This window comes from Eublepharis macularius, chromosome 1 (genome assembly GCF_028583425.1).
Source record: "Eublepharis macularius isolate TG4126 chromosome 1, MPM_Emac_v1.0, whole genome shotgun sequence".
In the NCBI taxonomy this organism is placed as follows: domain Eukaryota; kingdom Metazoa; phylum Chordata; class Lepidosauria; order Squamata; family Eublepharidae; genus Eublepharis; species Eublepharis macularius.
Window position 1 is genome coordinate 34,339,211 of NC_072790.1, and position 11,972 is coordinate 34,351,182.

Below are 11,972 nucleotides of genomic sequence, written 5' to 3' on the forward strand. Positions count from 1 at the left end.
AGGGGGGGAGGGAGAAAAGCTGGCTTTTAAAAGAAACAAATCTGGGTAGCTACAATGTAAGTACAGTCTTCCACGCCTGCGTTAATTGCTTGGCTTTTATATTTATGCCTTTGCTACATTTCAAATCACAGCTGCTTCCAATATTTCTCTGCAAACCAGCATCTCTTTATGTAACAAAAAGTCTTTGGGCAACCTTAAAGGCTAACAAATCTCTCTGCGTTCTTTTAAGATCTAACATACAGCACTAATTCTTAAAAGCCTAATTTGTTGACTGAAAAATATAAAAAATGAGCACAAATACATTTGTTAGAATTCATGAGAAACATCTGAATTATCTTCTAAAGAATTAATAAAAGAGCAATCTAGTTAATTTAATTTAATTCATTGAATTTCTTTTTAAAAAAATTCTTTTTATTAAATTTAAAAAGAAAATGTAACAATACCAAACCAACACCAGTGTATATACAATCTTCACCTTTGTACACAATTAAAACATAAGAAACCCGGAGCTTCTCGGCTTCTCAGCCTTTTGGCTAAGATCAAGTGTAGTATCTCGGCCTTTTGGCTAAGATCATGTGTAGTATCTGTTTTTATCAGTTTAATAGGGCAGCATGTCCACCATTGGCTAGTGGTTCGAGTTGCACATATGATCTTTCACATGTACACTTTCCCACTACAACTGTGCTGAGAAGAGGCGATGCAAACATTAGCTTCCGTCTCTTTGAGGCGGAGTTAAGTCAATCTGTTCTTATCCGTTTAATTCATTGAATTTCTAACCCACCCTCCCCGCGAGCAGGCTCAGGGCGGGTAACAATATTGTTAAAGTACAACAACAATAAATACAATATAAAATTAATAGTATAGTACTAAGTACAAAAATACAATTTAAAACCATAAACCATCCAACAGCAGCAAGGTAGTAAAACAATGCATCTCCTCAACAATCAGGAAGGGTAGGGCTCACAGGTTATAGATATAGCAGACAAATAGCGGACGAAGGCCACAGCAGAGAGGCTGACCAGGTAGTCCACCCAGACCTCAACCACTACCATAGGCCTGGTGGAACATCTCCATCTTACACACCCGGTGGAACTGTAGTAAATCCCGCAGGGCCCTGGTCTTGACAGAGAGAGAGTTCCACAAGACCAGTGCCAGGGCAGAAAAGGCCCTGGCCCTAGTGATACCAGAAATGTTGCCTATTGCCCTGACTTGGATGGCCCAGGCTAGCCCGATCTTCTCAGATTTTGGAAGCTAAATAGATTTGGCCTTGGTTAGTATGTGGATGGAAGACCGCCCCGAAAGTTCGGGATTGCTATGCAGTGGTAGGCAATGGCAAACCACCTCAGTTCGTGTCTTGACTTGAAAACTCTATGGGGCCACAATAAATTGGCTGCTACTTGATGGCAAGTGTGCAAGCACAATAATAGCGATAAATAATCCCAAGCTAGATTTATACTCTCAAGAGTGTTTTGATATTGTGAAGGCCAATGGCCATATACAATAAAACGAATCAGATCAGATCAGATTTATACTCTCCCCTTTCTTGTAAAAAATCAGAGTACTTAGGTTTATAAATAAAAATGTGTGTGTGTATCCATATAAATAAAACTATGGATTTGATTTTTAAAAATATAATTTAGCAACATTTATATAGTGAACGCAGGCCCCTAAAATGAACCCTTGCATATCCGTAGCCACTAAATACCATCCTAAATCATAAAGCTTGTCTTTAATCCTAGAAAATGCTTGGGCTTTGGTTTCTTTCAAGTGGAGAAGAAGTTCCAGAACAAGGAAAACAGTCGTAAAAAGTGCTTCTTTGCATGTTCTGGTTTGAACCCAATTCTTGGAGGGCACGCTTAATGGATAAGGTTGCCAACTTCCAGGTGGCGGCTGGAGATCTCCTGGAATTACAATTGATCTCCTGCTGACAGAGATCAGTTCCCCTGGAGAACATGACTGCTTTGGAGGGTGGACTCTACAGCATTATAACCTACTGATGTTCCTCCCCTCCACAAACCCCACCCTCTCCATGGTCCAGCCCCCAAATCTCAAGGAATTTCCTAACCTGGAGCTGGCAACCCTATTAATGGAGCACATTAAACTGAACTTAGAGAACACAAAGAAGAATAGAGAAGATGAGGTCCTTGAACGTGTAGAGTTTTTCAGATAAAACTCCGCACCTTGGAAAGATGAACGGATGGGGTTAAAATTTAAATTCTCTGATTAAAACAAAACTAAGATTGAATATTAGAATTAAACTGGTCCTCTCCAGCCTCTGTGTAGGTGATCTGTAAATGGAACCAAGTCCCCATGTGAAGGTCGCCTTCTTGAACAGCTCATTCTTGCACAAAAGGACACAGTATAAAAAAGTAGCCAAGTGACCCCTCTTCTTGCCTCAATATTTATTTAGATATTTATGCCATGCTTTTCTCCCCAGTATAGGTACAACTGCTTATGTCATCCTTCTCCCCTCTTCCCCTTCTCCATTGTGTCCTCACAAGAACCCTGTGAGGTAGGTTAGGCTGAACAAGAGGGACTGGCCCAAGGTAGGTAGGTAGGTAGGTAGGTTGGTAGTCTGCCTTTCTCACTGAGACTCAAGGCGGATTACATAGTGTGAGATCAGTACAATCAGTAGCAAGGACAAGGGCAGGCATTTCCATACAGTATCAAGAACATTTCCATAAACAATATCATAGGGTAAATGAATTCAAGTTTACAAAGACATAGTATTAGCAAGGATCCAATATGAGGTTTCTGAAAAAGAATAGAATTGCTGAAACAGAACAAAATCAATTCTAGGACTTATATTAAACAACCTGAAGCACAGATAGTATATAGGACTACATATTTAAAGCAATATATAAAATGTAAGGCAACATAATGGTGAAGTCGATGGTTCCTAATTCATTAGCGAAACATCTGGGATCCCTTTCCTACAATACTGCCCTCCTAGCTGAGAAAAAAGCCTTTTTGAATAATTTGGTTTTGCATTGTTTGCGGAAAGCCAGGAGCGTGGGGGCTCTCCTGGCCTCCTCAGGCAGGCCGTTCCATAGGTTACCCAAAGAGCTGCCATGGAAGATTTAGACCTGGGTCTGCCAGATGCTAGTCTGGCACTCTAACCCATCCACCACATTAGCTCTCAAGTTTTGTTGTGGCTACCAGGAAGAAGAGATTGAGGAGCTGTTGGGCAAGTGTTTATGAACATTTCTTTTCTCTGAATGTCAGGCTCTAATGATAAGAGTTCATAAGTTAGAAACATTTCTTTTACTTGGAAGACTAGTTAACATTATTAAGGGAATGGTAATTTGTGGACATGCCCTAAGGCCACATGGAGCAGTGCAAGTACAGGGGGAAAGATTTGCAAATTACTATTCAGACATTTGAGTCACTTCTCTGAACACAGTTATGTTCCAGGCTAGCCTGCATTTCTTTTATCTTTGTTTTTGGGGCCAAGAACATTATTAGGCATTTACTGATTTCCATTCATTTTCAGAAAAGAACAGAAATCTTCACAGTTCTATAGATCCATTTGGCTGGAGTGGTATGAATAATAGCCATATTGTTAAAGCAGCATTCTGTTCCCTGAAAAATTACTTAAAAATGGTTTGTTTGCTCCAGTTTGGATGCTATTTGAAAGCAGGGGTTTTTTTTCCCCACCTCTCCACACCACTGTGATACTTCCATTTACCTCCAGGTCCCCCCTGTCTTTACTAGATCCAGAGGAGTTAGCTGTGTTAGTCTGTAGTAGCAAAATCAAAAATCAATTTTCCTATCTTTCCTGCAGTCTTTACCAAACCTGCAAAAATTTAGGCGAGTTCACAGCCTAAATGGTGATTCCCACCAACACTGGTGTCATTTTCCTAGCCCCAGTCCTATACCTCCCACCCCACCCCTGGAGAGCTTTTTAATATTAGTGATTGGCATATCATTACAGTATTATAAAATTATAACAGTTTGCCAGGTTCTCTAAATACTTAACTTTTTTTAAAAAGTAAGTCTCTGGCTTCTTGCATTGTGGAGATATACTTTGGATCCAGCCAGCTTTTTGGCTCGATCTCAGCCAATTCCCCTGCTTGTGGCAGCCTTCATTCCACATGGCTTTTGTCCATGCAAGTCCCAAACATTTTGGTGGTCAAAGAGGACACCTTTCACCCTTTTTCACCAGTGGAAAAACTGGTCAGATACATCCTGACACCTCCACAATGAAAGGTAGAGTCTCTCTACATGAGACGCCCCAATGAGCGTTTGTCAAGTGTAGGGAGATGCAATGTTAGCCGGAAGTGTAGTTTTAAAAGACAGAGCCAGTGGAAATCGCTCCTCAGAGGGTTTGTCAATTTCATCTTCGCCTCCCTCAAAGGCTCTGTTAATTTCACCTCTCCAGTCTAAAACTGTGTGGGATGGCAACCAGAGGGCACTGAGGAATGGAAATAGAAATATATATATCAGTCCCTTGTTCCCTACAAGGGGACAAGGACTGATAGTTAACTGTCTGTGCAACTGACAGCCCAGGCAGCAGGAAAAGAGGCTGTCAGTTTCAGAGACCCCACACCAGTTTCAACACATCAGCTGAACCCAGCGCGGGGTCTGTGAAGCTGACAGCCTCTTTCTCCTGCTGCCAAAGTGGCAGGAGAAAGGGGCTGTCAGTTTCACAGACCCCGCGCTGGGTTCAGCCAAAGGGCTGAAACTGGCACGGGGTCTGTGAAACTCCAAACCAGTCACGGAACAGCTGGAAAATTTTGTTTGTTTTGGAAAACGCGTTCCCATGGAACGCGTTTAGGTGCAAATGAACCGGCCATTCTGTATGGAATTTTGTTCCATGGTTCGTTTCCTGCCCATCTCTACTTTGTATACAAAACTGGAATACGTAAAAATTCATTTCAGTCATTTATTTATTAAATTTTAGTCCACTCTTCTCATGACAGGCTCAGAGTGGAGTAACAACAGTTGAAAATACTTTAAAAGATATATAAAATGCAGATTCATACAATGATAACACTCAGTTCATATAATAATAAAACTCAGATGGCAGTCCCCAAATAATCAGGAAGTACAAGCTAGAATTATATCATTGCGCTCACATAGCTGTCCATATAGTGAAATGCCTTTTCTCATTTATTCAGATTCTTTGCACTCTTTGAATGAAACAAATGTATTAACTTAATAATACAAAACAAATCTCAGTTTCCCAATCCATTCCTTCAGCCAAGGTTTTATTATACTTTCTCCTGCTCCCATTCAGCAAAATGTTGGGCAACCAAATTTTGGATTAATAAAGCTTCAAGATTGTCTTTAGGGATACTTCAAAAGATAGCCTATATTATTCGCATCTAATCTAAAAATTGCCCTGATCTGGTTGGCTCAGGCTAGCCTAATCTGATCAGATCTCAGAAGCTAAGCAGGCTCAGCCCTGGTTAGTGCTCTGATGGGAGATCACCAAAGAAGTCTACGGTTGTTAAACAGTGAATGGCAATGGCAAACCACCTCTAAATGTCTCTGGCCTTGAAAACCCCACAGGGTCGTTCAGCTATGACAACAGCACTTTGTACACACATCTCCAGCTCAAATAACCCAAGAAACTGGGATAAATTGGAACAATATAATCTTGACCAGAATCACCTGATTTTAGCAGGTGATTTAAATTCCAGGACAGGATCCAATTATGAAGCTGAGCTTTGGAGATGATTGGCCTAGTCATTCTGTTTCTGCCTCTGCACCTTAGCACACTCTCTTTCTCTGTCCCCCACCCCATCACTCTCTTTCTCTCTCTCAACCTCCCCCACCCCATCACTCTTTCTTTCTCTCGCATCCCATCACTTACTTGGATCCCACCTGCTGGCATGGCTGCTGCTATCTCCCTCATGCAGCTGCAACAAAGGGGATACAATAGGTACACTGGCCGTTTCCACACGGCTTACCTTATTCTGCAAAATTCTGCAAAATAGCAAAATCTCGTGCGAAATCTCGTGAGAAGATGCTGTTATCACGCGAGATTTCGTGCGAGATTGCGCTATTTTGCAGAATAAGGTAAGCTGTGTGGAAACGGCCCTTGATGGGAGATGGAGGAAGGTCCTATAGCAGGGACAGGTCCTCTTCTGGTGGCATGGCAGGTGGCGATTCCTCCTTCCTGCCATGCCACCAGCTCCTCCTCCCCTGCCTGCAGTGCCACCACATCTGAGGCTGGTAAGGAAAAAAGACCATGGCAAAGCTTGTGGCAGCAGCAGTTCCTTTTCTTTCACTTGCAGTGACAGCAGCACTGGCTCCCCCGCCCACAGCGCTGCTGCCTCACTGGCTGAAAGGCTGGAGAGAAGAAGCAGCAATGTCAGGGCTTGTTGCAGCCACTCCTCCTCCCTAGCTAGCAGTGCCACCGTCAGCTCCCCCATGCACAGTCCCAATGACTCACCTCCTCAGAGGCAGGTGAGTACAGGCAGTGAAGGTGGGGCTTAAGTAGGTGCTTCTCCCCCACCTCAATGTCGCTGCCTCACTCCCTTAGAGGCTGCAGAGGAAAGGCGAGGTTGACAGCAGGGCCGTTTCCACACGGCTTACCTCTGCCCATAATGACCCGGTAGATCGCACAAAAAATGCGGAAGATCGCGTTTTCTCGTGCGAGATTTGCGAGACATCATGTCGCACAAAACTCGCGCAAGAAAATGCGATCTTCTGCGTTTTTTGTGCGAGCTACCAGGTCGTTACGGGCAGAGGTAAGCCATGTGGAAACGGCCCAGTTGTTCTGCACAAATGCAGAGAGGTTCTTTGGGAGGAGGGTTAAAAACCACACATTTTGGGTAAGGTTTTAGATTTTTTGCAAACCTGGGGAATGCCAAAAGTTTGTGGGAAAATCTTCCCTTTTTTCCACCCAGCCCCAATCCATGGATTTAAGTATCCGCAGATGGAGTCAGGTTAAGAATCAGATATATTAATATAAACAACAAGCCATTGAAACAAGCCATGGGACACAAACAGCATAAAACTACCCATACTACACACCTCAGACCAGAAGCAAGCCATTAAAAAGCCTGAAGAATAAAACTGCTAATTAAGAGCTGGAGTAAAAATTACACTTTGACCTGGTGCCTAAAAAACAGTAAGATACTGGTTGGCAGTCAACAAAGTAGACCTGCTGGGATTGCACGCATAAATGAGAAAGCGGCCCAATGTAAAACTGTTGCTGAATTCAACACTTGTTATGGCAATGTTTCCAAGACTCTTAGCACATTGTGCTGATCTTGCGTGGCAACTTTCCAAAAGCCTCAGTTAACATCATGCTTGCTGTTTTACACAAAGAGCATATTGAGAGATTGTTGAGAAAGTCATGCAAAGTAAAAGCTGATAAGGCAACGCTTTTTGAACGTTCGGGTGAAGAAATCTCTACGGCATCAAGCCACTCATTTGCTCCAGCCGTTCACTGCAGCCTATGTATGTTCTTCCAGAAACATGCTAAGACTAAGAGGCCAAGGTCCTTTTCGTACAGGCTCTTTAATCCCACTTTGGCTCCTGAAGGCAAATGGACTTTTTAAAGGTTTCGCACTCCTTAAGGATAAAGTGCAACAAAAAATGGATCAAAGCAGGTTTCGGAAAACCTGGATTAAGGCTTCATTAACTGTGGGAGAACAGGATTATATCCTTAAGGTGTTTGAAACCTTTAAAAGAAATTGTTTACCTTCAGAAGCCAAAGCAGATTAACAAGCCCATGAACGGGACTCAAGTCAAGCGATTTCATTTGAATCAGCCAAATGCAATACACCCGCTTATTTCCAAATATAATTCAAAGTTCTGAGGCTTAAAGACCTAAATTGGCTGGGACCTGGATAAATTCAGCACCAGCTTTTTTTTTTTATATGAACGTGGCCGAATGTTAAGATCTATCTCAGACATTGTGCCATGTATGCTCTCTTCAATATATTGGACAGCCAAGAAGGGCAGGGCCTTTTCTGTGGTAGTACCACAGTTACACAACTCACACCCTGCATGATAATTTTAGGTGGGTAGCCATGTTGGTCTGCAGTCGATCAGCAGGACTGGAGTCCAGTGGCACCTGAGAGACCAACAAAAATTTCTGAAAGTAAGCTTTCGAGAGTCAGGGTTCCCTTCTTCAGATACCCGAAGAAGGGTGCTCTGAAGAAGGGAGCTCTCTGACTCTTGAAAGCTTACACTCTGCAAATCTTGTTGGTCTCTATGGTGCCACTGGACTCAAATCTTGCTGTTCACTTCTTGCAAATTAGCCTAGTGGTCCACAACAGGAAGTCATAACTTTGGATCAAGCATTGCACCACGCAGCAAATGAACGTGCAGGTGGTTGTGTCAAAGAGAAATCATTCAGCTGGTGGGGGTGGGGGACGTCATGCATGTTAGAGATGCTGAGAACTTCAACACAAACGGGATTGTCAGGTGAACTTATCTTGTTCAGCACCCTTGAACAGATGTGAGAAGAGTTCCTGTTTGCTGAGAAAAAGGACTGTAATTGGTGATGGGACCTCATCCTAGAATATATTGGTGAATGCTCTATTTCAGTTTCCTTACTATACTGAAGAATGTGATGATTGCAGTCTATAATTGGTGACCTAATGGCACTTCTTCTGTTTACTTACATTGGTGACATATATCTCCAAAAAAATTTCTTCATGTGAGGTGACTAGTGCTATTACACCATGCCGCAAGGATTACTGCCTAATGCTAGAAATAGTGTAATGGTATAATATCAGTTCTTTCTGTTATTTTTTAATGATGACCTTGGCAAGACGTTAGGTTGACAACTGGTACTATGTTTTTCAACAAAGAAAGTAATCGTGTGAAACGAATCTGAATTTTTTTCAAATGCATCCAAACTGCTTGCTATACAAAGGGCTCCTTGCCTACGACTGGTGAGCAAGGAATTAGCTGAACCGGTAAGTGATCAATCATCTCTAGCATTTATGTTTCCCTGCTAGAAGTGAAGGCCTGTGAGATGTTTCTTAGTCTGAGGGCCAAGCTACAGGTGAGAATTACACTTGAATGGCAAGTGAACAGACTCACGTGTATTCCTCCCTGTTCACTTGCGCTCCACTTGCCCTCCACTCAATCGAGTGGAGGGCAAGTGGAGCGCAAGTGAACAGGGAGGAATATACGTGAGTCAGTTCACTTGCCATTCAAGTGTAATTCATCACTTGTAGCTTGGCCCTCAGACTTCAGAGGGGCTATACAGCCAGAGAGATAGATAGGTCAGGACCCTGTGTATCCCTTTTTCCACTGCTACGGTGCTGTCCCTTTGATGTGTAGATTGCTACTCTCAGAGCCAAACTACAAGTGACGTCTTACACAGGTTGGACACTAGTCGGCTTCCCTCAAGTTTTGATGGGAAATGTAGGCGCCCTGGTTTTACAGCTTAGCTCTCCATTACAGCTGCAAGACCAGGATGCCTACATTTCCCATCAAAACTTGAGGGAAGCCGACTAGTGTCCAACCTGTGTAAGACGTCACTTTTAGTTTGGCTCTCAGAGAATCTTCCTTTCCGCTGACACCTTCCCTCTATCTTCTCCATCTTAGCAGTGTGAGAGCAAGATGTCGTCTCCTATATCTCTCTCCATCCTTCTTTAGCCAACTAGTTTAGAATGCTATCTCTATTCTAGCCTGAATGGAGTTCCTTATAATAAAAGACTCAAATTTATTGACTAAAGATAAACAGAGGCTGCGTGTGAACTTTCTTTCCTAAGCAGATAACACAGTTCTGCTGCGCTGTTGTGCACTCTGCTTAACATTACCAGCATTTGGCAAACATTTTGCCCTCTTGAAATTGGAAGACTGCTGGACGAAGAGCAGAGAATCTGGGGAGAATATTGCAACCAACGGGCTGAAAATAAAATAGCCCTGCTACGCTATGAAAATGCAAAAAAAAATAACATTTCAATTGATGGGGTATATTTTGAGAAATGCATTCATTGTGTGGTTGTATAAGTCAAGCACAGGATAGCACCTGTCTCATCTATGGGGTAGAAAAGAGACTCAGAACGATGTGGATCTCCAGACCGCCAGGTTCCCAATCATCTCTTATCATCAGCCATGTGGCAAGTGAACATCCTTATTTAGATCAGTGAATATATTTAAGCTAAATATTCCTTTGAAGGTTTGGGATCCTGTCTGGCTCTCCACTGTACATGGTTAGCAGTTCTGGGTAACTGCAGACCCCTGGCCTCCTTCTCGCCCCTTTGGCTCTGCCTTGATGCTGGATGCCTCTCTGTCTAGGCTTGAAGCTGTTTCCTTCATCCTCACCTTGCTGTCTCCAGCGAGCTTCTTGGCTGCCTGTTCCCTGGTCAGTACGTCCAGGAAGAGCTGGCACTTTCCCTCAGTACTTCCATCTTCCTTCCCATTCCACAACAAGTCTTGACTCTTATCAGTTCCTGGAATGGGAGAGGAGGGACTGCCCTCTCTACTGCATTTCAGACCTGGCCGTATTTACATCTGATGGACAAGACAAAGCACTAAGGCTCAAGGAGATTCAACAAAAGGGGGTACAATACAACACCCTATATTACAAAGCAATGTCAATTTTAGTTGTTGTATTTATCACGTGTTCACAACACGCGTGATAAACACACGCGACAGTGCACAAAACTCGCGCGAGAAGACACTATCTTCCACGTTTTTTGCACGTTGTTTCGCAACGTTCTGGGAGCAGGTAAGTAGTGTGAAAATGGCCAATGATAATTTATGTACTATCTGAGAATCTATTTTTGTACTAAGCTAATCAATTGCACTGTGTCACTTCATAAGGTTTATAAACAGAAAGGATTTCTTTATATTCAGTACGTGTTTCTTTAAATCTCTTAGCTGTGAGTTTTCGCTATGTCCTCTGCTTGCTGTTACTAAGGCTGCTTCTCTTGTTCCATTATAAGTGTTGAATCCAGCAGCTATCTGGCTAGTGTTCTTTGACTTAATCATTGACAGCAAACCTACTTCATGATTTCTGATGCACCTTTTAGATTAAGTGGTCCTTCACTGGACTCTATGGTGCTATCAGACTCATTATAACCTTTGTTTAAGAGCGAGTCACTTATCAGAAGTTTCTGTAAGAGGTTATCATGCTGAGATAATCTGAAGTAGCAGTTGTGCAGACTTTATGTACGTGCCTTCAAGTTGCAATCAACTTATGGAGACCCCAGCAAGGAGCCTTCAAGGCAAGTGGGAAGCAGAGGTGATTTGCAATTGCCTCCCTCTGCAGAGTCTTCCTTTGGTGGTCCCCTATGCAAGTACTGATATCTGATAAGGTTGGACTATACCATGCCCTTTCCCTCCTGTTGTCATGTCTGTGCCCCATCTATGCCACTTCTTAATGCTGACCTGTTGTTTCTGAACCAATGTTTCATGCTATAACTTGATGTCATATTGCCAATGCCGTAACTGTTTCCTTTCACAGGCTTATTGAAGCTGCAGGTGCCTCTAACGGACTGTAGAAACTTTCAGTGCTTCTGACCTTGTATACTGCTTACTCCCATGCACTGCTATGTCTCAACTTTGATCTCTTGCTTTCTCAGTGTCTCGACTTGATAGTACAAATATGTGAGACGGTCTCAGGACGAGTTTGCGCCAAAAGTCCTGTTTTATGGTTGGGAGGGGGAGGAAGCAAACGTGTGCGTTAAGAGGAAGGATTTTCCCACAGGTTACCATTCCTGTCAACCTGTTTTTACTGCTTAGATGTACCTTGCTTCTGAATAATTCTATGGACATATCTGTGGAAATGATCTGATTTCTGAATAGAGCCATTTAACCAAGAGCCTGGATTTCTTGCTGCAATAGTACAGGGATCTATCTGCCATAGCCTGTCATCCATAGCCTGACACCTGTGCAGACCTTTGAGTATCTAATAAGTACTAACATTGTAAAATCTTTTAATCTAACATAGCTACAGTATTGAAAATGTTATCATTAATTTCCTTACAATCAATACTGGTTTTGTGTTTGCAATTAATTTGGTAGCTTTAATGAGGACTAGAATATTGACC

General features: G+C 42.7%; 1 pseudogene; it reads left to right on the forward strand.

The window, feature by feature from the left end:
* The first annotated feature begins 545 nt into the window (after positions 1-545).
* On the forward strand, positions 546-855 carry LOC129345816 (U2 spliceosomal RNA; annotated as a pseudogene).
* The last annotated feature ends 11,117 nt before the right edge of the window (positions 856-11,972 follow it).